This window comes from Phalangium opilio, unplaced genomic scaffold, assembly GCF_054372755.1.
Source record: "Phalangium opilio isolate 3A_F unplaced genomic scaffold, DU_Popi_V2 ptg000246l_1, whole genome shotgun sequence".
Taxonomy (NCBI): Eukaryota; Metazoa; Arthropoda; class Arachnida; order Opiliones; family Phalangiidae; genus Phalangium; species Phalangium opilio.
In genome coordinates, this window is record NW_028324225.1 from 915,509 (window position 1) to 932,185 (window position 16,677).

Below are 16,677 nucleotides of genomic sequence, written 5' to 3' on the forward strand. Positions count from 1 at the left end.
TATGGAAACTGATATCGCCTCCGCGGAAGTAGGACTCCAATTACTACAGCAAGAGATAACGAACAGCCTAAACTTGCATGCACCACTCAGACTGAAATATGTTAGCGAAAAAAATACCCCATGGCTTACTCCTTTCATCAAAAGTCAAATGCACAAACGCGACATATACAAAACAAAAAGTCGACAATCGGTCAACAGAGAATCTTACCTAAGTCTCTACCGCACACAACGAAATTACGTCAACAATATCATACATAAACAAAAAACAAATTATTTTAAACAATTAGTAAAAGTGGAAAATTCTTCAAACGTATGGAAATCAATAAAACCATACTTGAAAATGAAAAATAACACACAAATAGATAAACTGGAGTACAACAGCCAAACGTTCGACGAACCGTCTGAAATAGCCAACAATTTAAACGACTACTTCGTGACTGTGGCCGAAAAATTAATCTCAATTAACATCATGCCTACTGGCCAACCTGTGGTACCGCAATCTCCAGAGAATACATCTGAAACTTTAACGGTTTTTTCCTTGACTGACGAAAAAACCGTCTTCGCTTTATAAAAACAAATCAAACCCAATAAAGCTTCTGGCATAGATGGCCTGGCACCTGCCCTCATGAAAGCTCTTGCCTCCATACTTGCTAAACCTGTAGCTAAAATTATTAACATTTCGTTCTCTACTGGCTCGTTCCCAAAGCAATGGAAATTCGCCCAGGTAATACCTGTGTATAAGTCGGGTTGTAAAGCCAACCCGAAAAACTATAGACCCATATCTATACTCCCAGTTCTGTCACTCGTATGCGAAAAAATTGTGCACGCTAATACATACAATTACCTTGAAAACCAAAAAATATTCTATCCTCTACAATCCGGCTTCCGTACAAACCACTCAACTCAAACTTGTATTTTTAATTTGTTTGAGTCAATCATGGATAATCTAAATCGAGATATGTATGTCATCATAATATTTATAGACCTTTCCAAAGCCTTCGACACGGTACAACATGACATCCTATTAAGTGACCTTCAAAAAGCTGGTATACAGGGAACTGTACTATCATGGTTTGCATCATACCTCCAGGGACGATATCAATCAGTATAATATGCAAACAACAACTCCCAAAAACTCCAAGTAAAACATGGCGTTCCTCAGGGTAGCGTACTGGGGCCTATGTTATTTAATCTATACACATCAGTATTACATAACTGTCTACTACATACAACGGCCAATGAGTATGCTGATGACAACGCCTTAATCGGATCCGGATCAAATCTAGATCAGCTGATAAAGAACATGGAACAGGATGTCAAGGCGCTAAGGAATGGTCTCAATTTAAAAGGTCTCTTTTTAAACATTGACAAGACCAAATTTATGGTATTCTCCCCAAATAAAAAACTGCGAGTACACGCCGACCATTTAAATTCTTTGTGCAACGGCGAAATAACTCGTGTAACCTCTTTCAAGTACCTAGGGGTATGGATCGACGACCAATTAACCTGGACAGAGCAGATTAAATACGTCTCAAACAAAGTGAAAACTAGAATATGGCTCCTCAGACCTCTACAAAACTATCTGGATATATCTACACTGCGCCTAATCTACAATGCCTGTATAAAACCAGTTTTCGACTACGGAGAAATCTTTTACCATAACTCCACCTCAAGCAATATTGCTAGACTAGAATCTATTTATAAACTCTGTACAAAACTCATAACCAATACCCCAAAATATTCTTCCGCAACCAAGGCTAAAGAATTAGCCCAAATCACCTCCCCAACATTTAACTACAGATCAAATCTTTTAACTCTGATGTATAACATCAAAAATAAAAACGTCCCACAATACATGCAAGAGTGGTTCCCAGACCCTAAGAAATCTCGCTACAGTAGTGCTCACAGAAATAATTTTTATGTGGAGGTTTTTGACTCTAAATTCCGCGCCAAAAGTGTTAAACATAGAGGCATCAAAGCCTGGAACGACCTACCCACCTCAATAAAAACTCTAAAATCAAAGACTAAATTTAAATCTACCATAAAAGAACTTTTAAATGCTTGACTTTTTTAATTTTCTTCCTAAATTAATTTTATCTTGACGGACACCTTTGTAAATAAGATTCTTTTTCTTAATGGTTGCTCCAATAAAAGCCTTTATTATTATTATTATTGTTTGATAAACAATACAAAGCGGGTGGCGACATATATTGGAATTTAATTTTCGAGAAAAAAGTCTCTGAATTGAGCGATGACATTTTTGTCAAAAATGCAATGAATTTTAGTTTTGAACTAAATATAATTTAACAAATTTACTTAAAGAAGAAATATCTTCGTTTGTAGACCTTTTTGCCGTTTAATGTCACATGAATGATGGGGAATGCAAAAACCTACACTCTAAGAAATATTTGTTCCAACCCGAACAAATAATTTTGCAAAGCCTCAACACACTGGGAGCACACTTTTGCGTTCAGTTTTGAACAGTAAATACTGGTAACCAAAATTGAACGCCAAAACGGTGTGATAGGTTGAGCACTTTCATGCTCATTGTTGAACACTGTGTGTGGTAGGAATGGATTTCTTCTTAGGGATGCAAAATTTAACAGTAAAGTCGACAATATGGTACACATAATGTGTCAATTTTGCATGGTATAAAATGACAATGACAAATTGGTGGCAGTTTTGAACAGTTTAGCGGACTACTTATTTCATATAATGTCAACCTTCGATATTCCTGTTGATTCGTTTTCAATGTACCGAATTCCCAATCAACCGGAACCAAACTGGGGAGATTCCATTAGATCGTACAACCACACCTCGGACGGTTAGCGAAAAGTAGTAAATAGCCTTCAGGGACTGCACTTGACGAATGTAGTTAATTATAAATATTAGAATTCCGTTCCATGGTAAAACTTTATAAGAGTTGATTTTGAAATAAGTGCAGCTACTTTATGGAAAATAGTTTATTAAAAACTAAAAATTAGAAATTATTTTCGGTAGCTTTCGAACCGTGGTTCTTCCTCAGCCGTACAAACTTAAAATGAATTCATTACATTTCGATATCAATAACAAAAAAACAATATTACCCCATTTTTTTAAATTTAAACGCCCCCCCCAAGCGTTTATTTTTACTGTTCCTTCGTCTAAATTTAAGCTGCCCCTATCTCTTATGTACGCTGCTTCTTTAAAGCATCTCTTATACCACCCCACCTCCTGACACAATATCTCTACCGATTCCCAATCTATTTCATGCTTCTTGTTATTTTTTTATGTATTGCTAATCCGTTATTTTCTATTTCATTTTTTACACAATTTTTATGTTCTGTTCGTCTTTTTCCTAACCGTCTTTTTGTTTGGCCTACCTATTTCTCATTACATTTACATTTAATTTCGTAAACTACCCCTGTATTTTTTAGTTTGTCTATTTTAGGTCTATTTTTTACTAATTCTGTTCTAAGGGTGCTGGTTGTTTTACTTACTAATGTTACATTGTATTTTTTTAATTGCCTAATTGTTTTTCCGTAATACCTTCTAGATAAGGTAGTGATATAACAAATTCCGGTTTTTCTTTTGTACAGTTATTTTTCACTTCGTGATTATTAAATATGCTATCAACTAATTGTTTGGGATATCCGCTTTTTATGAATTGTCCCTTAAACATAGTCTTGTCCTTTAAAGGTTCATCTGACAAACGCTCAATTCTATCTTTAAAGGATTTAACAATACCAATTTTAATTTTTTTGTTATGTGCCGAATTAAAATTTAAAAATGATTTTGCATGGGTCGGTTTTTGATACATAGAGCATATACATATTTCGTAATTATGCTTAATTAAGATATCTAGGAACGGTAAACTTCTATTCTCCTCTCCTTCAAATGTGAATTGTATATTTCCTAACGTTTTATTTACTATATCAGAAGTGGATCATATTACAGCTCCCTAGAAGTACAGGACGATATAACATCGCCGTGCATCAGCATTGCCTCCTAGCACTGAAGAAAAAAGGGTATATGCGAAACGCAGCGGCGAATTTGCGAACTAAACCAGAGGAATGATTTTGGCGCGAAAGTAATTTTTAATAAGCGGGCGAAGCAAACGGAAGTAAGTGGTAGGCTAGTAGCCAATGAGGAAAGGTTTGGGAGAAAAGAGCGCGGAAGGAAACAAGTTGTTCCATACAAAGTGTTGGGTTGTGAATATAATAGTAGAAGTCCACTTTATTTTTCCGATTTTAAAAAATAATTGGCGGTCTATAGGTATTTTTAAACGCTTGTGTTGAAAAGGAAATTAATATGAATTCAAATTATCAAAATAGCCTTCATCATGCTAGAATATTTTTAATGTATCCCAAGCGAGGGGTTAGTCATTCTCCAAAATTTTGTACACCCGATTTCTGATTTCTGAATTTTTATGTGAATTCCGTTGATTACTGAATGAATTTCTTGATTTCCGTGATTACGATTATTTTAGGTGATTTCCATAATCTTTACAATGATTTCCCGTTATTGCCGCAGATTACTCGAGATTACTATTTGAATTCCACTGATTACTCGTGATTACTATTTGAATTCCACTGATTACTCGTGATTACTATTTGAATTCCACTGATTACTCGTGATTACTTTTTGAATTCCACTGATTACTCGTGATTACTATTTGAATTCCACTGATTACTCGTGATTACTATTTGAATTCCACTGATTACTCGTGATTACTATTTGAATTCCACTGATTACTCGTGATTACTATTTGAATTCCACTGATTACTCGTGATTACTATTTGAATTCCACTGATTACTCGTGATTACTATTTGAATTCCACTGATTACTCGTGATTACTATTTGAATTCCACTGATTACTCGTGATTACTATTTGAATTCCACTGATTACTCCATTTCAACTGATTACGATTTTTATTTTGGATTTTCGAATTCCTCGATTGATTATGCGTGATTATTTGACGAAATATGTGATTACCGAGATGATTACAAAAGATTACTAGGAAATCATGTGATTATTTCTGATTCTCTCAATATTCCATGTGATTTCCAGTGATTATCGGAGATTTCTGATTACTCACAAAATTGATTATGATTACTTATGATTTTCTTAGAATTATAGAAATCAAGTAATCGATTTCGGCGGTTTTGTACACCTGATTACTCAAGTGACTAGCCCCTCGATCCCAAGTACAGCACTGAGCTAAGCTTCCACCGATCGATTTAAAGGTTTTTATCGGGGATAGTTGGACCGATTTATTACTAATTAAAGGTTATGTGCGTCGACATAGAAATTTGATTTCCTTTTTTAAGTGTGACAAATTTTTTCAATGCTTTAACGTTTTCCGTTTGCGAAAGATGCTGGTCAATATTTTTCAGTTTTACAAAACGTTTTTTTAGTTGCTTACGGTTAAGTGCTTTTAATATAACATAGCTCGTGTTCAGATGTCTCTTTAATGTGGGCATGCAACAATTGCAATTAGTTACATTGATCCTAACATAAGCCATTCTAAATCAAAATTATAACGCGATAATAAGCTTCACACTAATCACGACACTGACGGCGGTCTGACAGCCGTTATCATCAACCGGAACTTCCGTAGGTTAACCTAACTCAAGATCCGGGTTAATGGGAAAACTATACTTGTAAAACTGAGCTATAGATGGCGGGCTTGGATGTCTTGGAAGAAAACGCTGTTTACAAAAGCATAACCTACGTCCAGTACTTATAGGGAGCTGTAATATGATTCACTTATGACTATATCTAATAATTTACTGGTTTCTAAATTTTTACTTTTGATTAAAAAGATGTCATCCCTGTATCTCCTCCATAGTTTTATATAATCCTTAATACTGGTTTTTTGTAAGATTCTCCCTTCCACGTGTTCCATAACTAAGTTTGCTATAGGTGCCGATAATGGGTTTCCCATTGCCAGCCCTTTTTGTTGTGAATAATAATTGTCCTCGAACAAAAAATATGTACTTGATAAGCATATTTCTGCTAATTTTATGATCGTTCCTATACTTAATGTGGTTCTTTCTTTTAAAGTGAAATCTGCTTTTAGTTTGATTTTTAATACATTTAAGGCTAACGGGATTGGTACACTACCATATAAATTTACTACATCTAGACTGCATATCTCATCCTTCATATATAATTTTTGTTTTTTTATCTGTGTTACAAATTCATCTGAGTTTTTTATTGAATATTCCGTATTTCCTATTAAGGGTGCAACTATTTTAGTTAGTATTTTTGCGCAGGTGTAAGTGGGGAACTTATCCCAGGGAGAACTTAACCTCTTGTCCAAAGGTTTGACTTTCGGGTTAATTCAGCAGAGAACGGATATATTAGATGTATGTGCACAAACCGAAGAAAAATTAAGAAGATTAGATTTAGGAGAAGATATAAAACAGGACACACGAAATTTAGTTAAGAGTAATTTTTCAAAAACTTCAAAGGGGACGAATCTTAGTAAAAATGAGAAACAGGCTTTAAAAATGTTAAAAAATGATAAATCGATAAAAATTGTACAAGCAGATAAGGGGGGAAAGGTGGTAGTACTTAACGCTCTAGATTGTTCAGATAAAATGTTGAAAGTAATACTTACAACGGATTACTGCAAATTAAAAAGCGATCCCACAGAGATTATAAATGAAGCTATAAGGAATAACGAAATAGAAAAGGACAAGAAATTTAGGTATTTCCCTCCAATTTTAAAAGTTCCCCATATTTATGGTTCGATAAAAATCCACAAGAAGGATAATCCGATTAGGCCTATAGTATCGTCGATAAATAGCCCCATTTACACCTGCGCAAAAATACTAACTAAAATAGTTGCACCCTTAATAGGAAATACGGAATATTCAATAAAAAACTCAGATGAATTTGTAACACAGATAAAAAAACAAAAATTATATATGAAGGATGAGATATGCAGTCTAGATGTAGTAAATTTATATGGTAGTGTACCAATCCCGTTAGCCTTAAATGTATTAAAAATCAAACTAAAAGCAGATTTCACTTTAAAAGAAAGAACCACATTAAGTATAGGAACGATCATAAAATTAGCAGAAATATGCTTATCAAGTACATATTTTTTGTTCGAGGACAATTATTATTCACAACAAAAAGGGCTGGCAATGGGAAACCCATTATCGGCACCTATAGCAAACTTAGTTATGGAACACGTGGAAGGGAGTATCTTACAAAAAACTAGTATTAAGGATTATATAAAACTATGGAGGAGATACATGGATGACATCTTTTTAATCAAAAGTAAAAATTTAGAAACCAGTAAATTATTAGATATAGTAAATAAAACGTTAGGAAATATACAATTCACATTTGAAGGAGAGGAGAATAGAAGTTTACCGTTCCTAGATATCTTAATTAAGCATAATTACGAAATATGTATATGCTCTATGTATCAAAAACCGACCCATGCAAAATCATTTTTAAATTTTAATTCGGCACATAACAAAAAAATTAAAATTGGTATTGTTAAATCCTTTAAAGATAGAATTGAGCGTTTGTCAGATGAACCTTTAAAGGACAAGACTATGTTTAAGGGACAATTCATAAAAAGCGGATATCCCAAACAATTAGTTGATAGCATATTTAATAATCACGAAGTGAAAAATAACTGTACAAAAGAAAAACCGGAATTTGTTATATCACTACCTTATCTAGAAGGTATTACGGAAAAACAATTAGGCAATTAAAAAAATACAATGTAACATTAGTAAGTAAAACAACCAGCACCCTTAGAACAGAATTAGTAAAAAATAGACCTAAAATAGACAAACTAAAAAATACAGGGGTAGTTTACGAAATTAAATGTAAATGTAATGAGAAATAGGTAGGCCAAACAAAAAGACGGTTAGGAAAAAGACGAACAGAACATAAAAATTGTGTAAAAAATGAAATAGAAAATAACGGATTAGCAATACATAAAAAAATAACAAGAAGCATGAAATAGATTGGGAATCGGTAGAGATATTGTGTCAGGAGGTGGGGTGGTATAAGAGATGCTTTAAAGAAGCAGCGTACATAAGAGATAGGGGCAGCTTAAATTTAGACGAAGGAACAGTAAAAATAAACGCTTGGGGGGGCGTTTAAATTTAAAAAAATGGGGTAATATTGTTTTTTTGTTATTGATATCGAAATGTAATGAATTCATTTTAAGTTTGTACGGCTGAGGAAGAACCACGGTTCGAAAGCTCCCGAAAATAATTTTTAATTTTTAGTTTTTAATAAACTATTTTCCATGAAGTAGCTGCACTTATTTCAAAATCAACTCTTAGAATGTAGTTAATGTGTTTTTCCTCCGATAATAAAGGACTAGCAAATAAAAACATTTTCAATTTAAAGTCTTTTATAAATATAAGGGAAAGGTGAAATACGCAATAATCCTTGACATTTTCTTTCATATTATTTTAAAATGATGTTTGTAAAGATCAATTTATATTTCATATAGAATAAATCAGCATTTTACAGTAAAGTGTTGAGATATTATCGGATACTATTAGATTTTTAATGTAGGTTCTGTTAGTAAACCTCATAACGTATTAGGCAAACTGTCAGGATTGAACACCTTCAATGTTATTTTGGATGATTCTGCACACCTTTCGCGATTGAACGCCTAATATTTCCAAACTGTTCAAGAATGAACAATTGCGTTCAAGTTTCAATACCCATTGAACGCTTCTTTCTTAGAGTGTATCACTATCTGTGCAATCTTAAAGCACACTTGACAGGTCATTTTATTCTCTTGCCAAAATTTGTCAGAAGTGTGCAGATTTGGCGTGTTAATTTATGATTTGTGCAACTTGGATCAAAAGCGTGTAAACTTGGTATGCCATTTTGGGATTTGTGCATTTTAGGTCAATGACGTGCAAACTTGGTATGCCATTTTGGGATCTGTGCAAATTTGGTAAGACTCGTACAAACTTGGCAGACCATTTTGGGATCTGCCCACCTTTGGTCGAAAACGCCCAAACTTGGATTAGTACTGGTCGGTTTTTTCTAACAGTGAAATTCCACACTGGCGACAACTTGAAACCAAATTTATACGAAACGCTAGAAAACTATGGAATAGATTTTTTAAACAAGAATGTCACCATTTACGCCTTAACTGATAATGCCCCAAATGTGATCTCAGGAATTTCGAAAACTAGTTTCAAAGGAGTCCCGTGTTTTTTGCACACTTTACAACTTGTTGAAGATTCCTTAAAAGAGTTGAAGAAGAAACACATCGCTGACACCGAATCCATTTTAAAACAATGCCGAGCCATCGTTGGGCATTTCAACCATAGCCATCCAGCCATGCGAGTTCTTTCTAAAGCTCAAGAAGAATCCGGTCTCTCTAAGAAAAAACTCGTACAAGATGTTGCAACACGATGGAATAGTACGCTATTTATGCTTCAAAGCCTACAAGAAAACAAACTGCCTGTTGGTTCTGCGTTGTTATCCACAGACATAGACAATCTAACCTCTGCCGAGAGCAACTTTGTACCAAAGCTGGTCTTAATCTTATCGCCATTTGAGGAAGCAACGAGAGATCTATCAGGCGACCAGTACCCTACGAAGTCAATGGTGTACCCTGCACTATTCGGTATGTTCCCTTTCAACCGAATTCCCAATGGACCGAAATCCCATTCGACCGAATATCCCGCAATGAATTTTAGTTTTCTAGCCAAAATGGCTATATTCCCGATGGACCGAAATCCCTTTCGTCCGAATATGCCCGTAAAAATACACCAATATAACTTGAAACACTCACGCCGTCAGCTATTCGGTGGTGTAGTGGATACGGTGTTGGACTGCGAAGCGATAGATTGTTAGTTCGAATCTCCGAAAGGTATGTCAATAATATTAGAAATAAATGTTTCGTGATACTAATTAAAACGCTCATTTTCATTCCTTTCAAGGCAAGGGATATTTAGAAATAAAAATGAAATTGTGCATACAATAAAGTATAGTCTTAATGGTAGTTTCACCAATGTCTTTAAGTTTTTAATTAAAATATTAATATTTTGGTTTCCGGTAGATTTGGTTAGGTTTGGTTTGGTTATGCTACGTTAGTTTAGGTATAGTCTTAATGGTCGTTTCAACAATGTCTTTGAGTTTTTAATTAAAATGTTAATATTTTGGTTTCCGGTAGGTTTGGTTTGGTTATGCTACGTTAGTTTAGGTTTCCACCTTTTCCTAAATATTCTTCTATTAATTAGCTGCCACCTTTTCCAAAATATTCTGCTATAAATTTGCTGCCACCTTTTCCAAAATATTCCCCTATAAATTAGCTGCCACCTTTTCCAAAACATTCTCCTACTAGTTAGCTGCCACCTTTTCCAAAATATTCTCCTAATAGTTAGCTGCCACCTTTTCCAAAATATTCTCCAATTAATTACCTGCCACCTTTTCCAAAATATTCTGCTATTAATTAGCTGCCACCTTTTCTAAAATATTCTCCTATTAATTAGCTGCCACCTTTTCCAAAACATTCTCCTACTAATTAGCTGTCACCTTTTCCAAAATATTCTCCTACTAATTAGCTGCCACATTTTCCAAAATATTCTCCATTTAATTAGCTGCTACCATTTGTCCCGAGACCAAAAAGGCGAGACCAAATCGGCAAGACCATAACGGTGAGACCAAATTGTCGCGGACCGGGTTACGTTAGTTTTGGTTTGGTTAGGTTAGGTTACGTTAGGTTATGTTTGGTTTGGTTAGGCGATTTTAGGTTAGGTTCACCGTAGGTAAAACGTAGTTAAAATAAATGCAATAACGCATTTTCAACTCACATTCATTTCAACAAAAATAAGCCGTGATGAGGTTAAAAATATATTTAATGCAAAACCACACACTAGGTCTTCTTCCAGTTGAGTAAAATTTCGGTCCAATGGGACTATATTATATATAAAATCGCACCTTTTGCCTACGTTCGGTCGAATGGGACACCAAAAAAAACCCCTTCTGTCGAATGGGAATTCGGTTCAATGGGCTCTCATCCATATGCCGAAAATATTTGCACAGAAAATTAAATTTCGTTTCCCGAACTACCAAAGTACACTGGTGTACCAAATGGCAATGTTGGTCAATCCCAGATTCAAAACTATTCTTCTGGAGATATACGAAAGGACTGTTTGCACAGTCTTACTGAGATCTCAGGTTGATAAATTTGCTCAAAGACGCTTAAAAGAATGTAACCAACAAGGTAATGCAGATAATTAACCTCATCCAAGTACATCCAAGTACATCCGAAAACACGTCTGAGAGTGCCAAAAAAATCAATTTATGGGATGAATGGAAATCAAAAGCTGCTTCTCCAGTTCAAGCCAAACACCTCTCAAACGACGAGATAAGTAAATATTTAGAAGAGCCCATCATTGACAGAAATGACAATGTGTACAAGTGGTGGAAAGAAAACGAAGTTAGGTTTTCTTTGGTAGCGTGCGTTGCAAGGCAGTTCCTCTCTGCGCCTGCATCTTCGGCAAGCAGTGAAAGGATGTTTTCCTCAGGAGGGAACATCTTATCTACAAGCCGAGAAAACTTAACAGAGGAACATTTCGAGCATCTAATCTTACTGCATGAAAACCTTCAAAAAGTTCTAAGAAAGGGCTAGTGGGCAAATTCACGATAGTTCAAAATGCCGCCGAAATCAAAGAAGATGACTGATAAAGAACAAGAACAATTAATTGATGAAGTTCGTGACCATCCTTTTTTATATGACAAAGCGAATCGTTGTTTCAAGATAACAGATGCAAAGCTATTGAGGCTATGTTCGGAAGATCAGGGGAATTAAACGTAAACGTTAATACCGAAGCACTCTTTCTATAGTACGTGGTCTCTAATTTGTTTAGGTTCAGAGGCCTCAAAGAAATGGAAACGTATCCGGGACATGTATTTAAAAGCGAAAAAAACTACAGAGATGAGAAGCGGAGCCGGTTTGGATGACATTATTGTTCCTACGTGGAGTAAATATAATATTCTTGATGGATTTCTAAGCAGAACAGTATCACACCCACCGTACGTTCCTTGTTATTTCAGCATTGATTAAATTATTGAAAGATTTACCCATCTAATCCTAGAACGTTCAATAATATGGAAAAGACAACGGCGAAGCAGTCTCTAGAGAATTTACTGGGTCATGAAGAGAAGCTGAAGACACCTCTAAAACAGTTGAGGACGCCTCTAAAATAGCTGAGGACGCCTCTAAAACAGCAGATGAACGGTTCAAAAGAACTCAGTTTACACCGCCAAGGTTAGGTTCACTTCAGAATAAAGTAAAAATGTACCAATATGTAACTAAGGACCATAGTCCCAATTCTAGAATATGTGTCCGAGTAGTGGGCGGGTACTTCAGTAAGCTCACAAAGCTATGGCTATTATGAAGTTAATAAAGAAAAATTGCACAATACCTTACACATCTATTCCTCCTTATATACCCAACTAATTTAACCATGTCCTTAACAGTCGTTTCTTATAGCATGTCACCAATCAAACCCATTGTAAAAACATGAGTGATAATGAAGTAGATTTGGGAAAAGATAATGAAATATTTAAGGAAACTTCTAATGCATCCGAAAAAAGTAAACAAAATGAAGATTCTGTTAAAAGCTCAATATCCATTGAAGAACCTCATTTGGCTATAGCTGGTGACACCAAATCTGAAGAACGCAATCCACCTCCATCTCTTCGCAAGCGCAGGAAGGATGAAATTGAAACTAAAATGATGAACATGCTTGAGGCTGCTACATCAAATTTTAATAAACTGGTCCCCAAAAAATTGGAAAGAACAGAAGGGAAAAATTGTAAAAAGGATGAAACATTCCTTTATTTTCAAAGCTGCAAGCACATATTTAATAGACTGGAGGCTGATCAGCAACGTAAGATGAGATGCAAAATTGAAACATGTTTCTTCGAAATAGGAAATGAAACTGAATATTTTATTTGTTAACAATTTAATATCATTTAAGAACGTAGTTATAAAATAGTTTTTTAATGTCCTTCGCTCATTTATTTATTCCTAGTTACTTGAGGTATTTGTATGTCAGTAGCACCTTCATTGGATAGAAAGCCGGTTAATCTGTCCTTCAGTTCTTGCGCTATCTGACTTCTTTGATTTATTTTTCGGTTTTCTACTAGATCCCTGATTGCACCATCTCCTTGAAGATTTCTTCAGAGTCCATTTTCTGTGAGTTCTCCAGTGTCATCTTCAAAATCAGCCAATTCTACAGGGTTGTATCTGCGTTGGTGCTTAGATTTACCTAACTCATCAGTGATCAGGTAGTTATAGAGACACACTGTTGCTTTGATGATCCTATCTACATTTTCTGGATTGGCCTTTATGGTTTTTTAGTAAATACCCGACTGGGCTGCCATAATACCAAAAGTGTTCTCAATTACTCTCCTAGCACGAAAGAGCCGACAGCTTAAATTCGTTGAGTCATTGAAACTCCCTTTTATGTAGAATAGGGACGCATTAGATTTGGTAGTTGCGGAAAAGCCTCGTCACCGATGAAATAGTATGGAAATTTTATGTTTGAATTAGGCAAAGAGCAGGAATGCGGTGATGGTAAACGGATATGTTTCACTTTAGCTCCGAAGACTGAAGATGAAAAGATACCACCATCACTTTCACTACCATAACTCCCAATGACAACCATTGTAAAACGATAATGGGCGTCACACATGGACATTAAAATGACACTGAATTTTTTCTTGTAGTTACAGTATTTTGATCCTGAATTTGCGGGACACTGAATGTAAACATGTTTGCCATCGATAGAACCACAGCAATGGGGCAAATCCCATTCCTCATAAAATCCTTTACTAATTTCTGCCCATTAAACGGGTTTTTTGAGGTATCTTCACGTAGATATGCGACATAGCTTTCCAAATGGCTTCACACGTTTCACGGATTATGTTAGATATGGCTGTTTTACTAATCCGGAATTCAAAACAGAGGGATACCTGAGTGTCTCCACTAGCTAAATATCTAATTAGACAATAGAGTTAACTATAGCCCTACACATCTACTAAGGCAGACTGCGACCTGACCTCATAGAAATCAGGGAGCTACATCAGGCTGAATTAGACTAGTCTAGGCTAAATATTATTAGCTTTAATGGGGGTCAGGTTGCAGTCTTCTAGACATGTAATACATCAATACAAGCATTTCAAACCAATGACATTCAATAATTACATCAAACAGAGGGCTAATCTCTCTTCAGCGCATATTGGTTTTCTGAAATTAGTCGTTTTCTTCGAGATTTTGTCCCTGATCAAACTTAATATAAAGTTAAATTGCTCTTTGGTCATGCGAAAAAACCTACATTGAAACAATATACATATTGATTATGTACATACATAGAAACATAGATACCAAATTTCAAAGGTTTATTACATGTGATGTTTTTCGCTGTCTCCATCCCTCATTATTTGAATGTCGAAAATAGCCCTTCTCCTCTCGTTTCAAAAGATTCCTCTTACCCAAAACCTTCTTTCACAAACCGTTTTGAAATAATTTCTCTACAAATTAAATGCCAAAATCGCATTAACCAGTTTAATAAATGCCCGGTGTTAACCTCAACCGCGTCTATTTTGTGTGTCTTTTTCCCTTTGACGTAAGTCTTCTTTAGCGCAAGATGCGCATGGGATAAATTAATCCGCGAAATACAAAACGCCGGAAAACGTCTTTAGTGAAAACCTGCCGCGGAAACGTCACCATATTTTGCGCCGCTTTGCGCCGCGTTTTTGCCCAGTGAAAACTAGCCTTCAGATGAAACGTAAAAACTCAAAGTTTTTCCAAAATACGTGACATTCATTCTTCTTCAAAGCTTCCGTGGCGCAATGGTTAGCGCGTTCGGCTGTTAACCGAAAGGTTGGTGGTTTGAATCCACCCGGGACCGTTGTTGTGAAGTCTTATAAGTAACGTAACAAGTGAAGGTTTTTATACAATACCTCACGATCATTTATTTTCAGAGCTTCCGTGGCGCAATGGTTATCGCGTTCGGCTGTTAACCGAAAGGTTCGTGGTTCGAGCCCACCCGGGAGCGTTGTTGTGAAGTCTCAGATGTAACGGAAAAAGTTTTAGTTTTTGCACAATACCTCACGATTATTTAGTTTTTAAGCTACCGTGGCGCAATGGGTAGCGCGTTCGGCTGTTAACCAAAGGTTGGTGGTTGAGCCCACCCGGGAGTGTTGTTGTGAAGTCTTGTAAGTAACGTATAAAGTCAAAATTTTTCCACAATACGTGACGATCAGACTTTTCAAAGCTTCCGTGGTGCAATGGTTAGCGCGTTCGGCTGAACCAAAGGGTTGGTGGTTCGTGCCCACCTGAGAGCGTTGTTGTGAAGTCTTACAAGTAACGTAAAAAATTTCAAGAAAAGCAGTTTGGAGTTGAAACGGGAGTTGAATAGTAGCACCGGGGAGAAGAGGATATTTCTGGTCCTCTCTTACATAAACCCTCGCGAGATGCGAAATTATAATAAGTTAAGTACGGTCACTGCTGCGGTGACAACGCCCTCTCAGGAGAAAATCTTCCGTTCGCGAGATTCAGGCCTAAATATCCCATGAACTATTTCCGCACCAAAAACAGGCCGAAATAGACACTACGATTTAGGCCCAAGACGAGATAAAATAATGAATATTTCGACAATGTTTCTCTTTTAATAGATTACAGACGCGGCTGCATTAACCTATATTCCAAACCTTTCCGTATTGAAGAGTTGTCACGTGTCACCAGCTTTGCAAACTTTCTCCTATTGTATCTTCACGTGTGTCAAAGATAAAGGAAATTAAGCTAAAAGTCGTCTGTCGATAAAAGGCTTCAATGGCACAATCTGGTTGACGATGATTTTGTTTTTGATCTTGATGGCGCTAGCAACGTCCTTTCTCAAAAATATCAAGTCAACTAGGACGCCATCTCTACGAAGCCTCATCTATGAAAATCTTTGGAGTCCTCTAGAAGTGTTAAGTTCATTCGCATTTAGATTAGTACGGAAATAACGGAAATTTAACCGAAGCATCAGTTTTTTACTATTCAAGGAAGATCTCTTGAAAATTTTTTTAATGCAATTCTAATGGCTTGTTTTAGCACTCATATTTTTCCCTCAATGTAAATATGTTTTCTAATTTGGATTCAGATTCTGATGATTCTGTGGATGGAACTGCGGCGAGAATTCTTTTTCTGGGCTGGTCACTCGATGCAATGTTTTTGTCAAATGTTTTTCGGGATTATCGAGCGGCGAACTCTAAATTTCCAATGATCAACACATCGACAGTATCGACCATGTCCTGGAACAACCTTGATTAACACCAATTATGTTGACATACTCAGTAGTTCATCGTATAATAGCAGATGGAGTAGTACTATGTTAAAAATAGCTGTCAATTATCAAGTGTAACAGTAATCGGTGTAAAAATTCCTCGCTCAAAATTTGGGGTCATTTGATCCTTAAAATTGACAGATATTAAACAACTTGCTAACTAGTGTAGTAATTTTACGTTTAAGTTTCATCATTAAATTCTGTTGACCCAAGTAAAAAACACCAAAACATAGGGTACACATAGAAAGCATCACTTCAGGGAATGAAATACGTTGGAAATAATTGTGAACATTATTTTTACAGAAAGATGAAAATGCGGAGTATTCTCGTCTTCAGAAGCGTGTCAG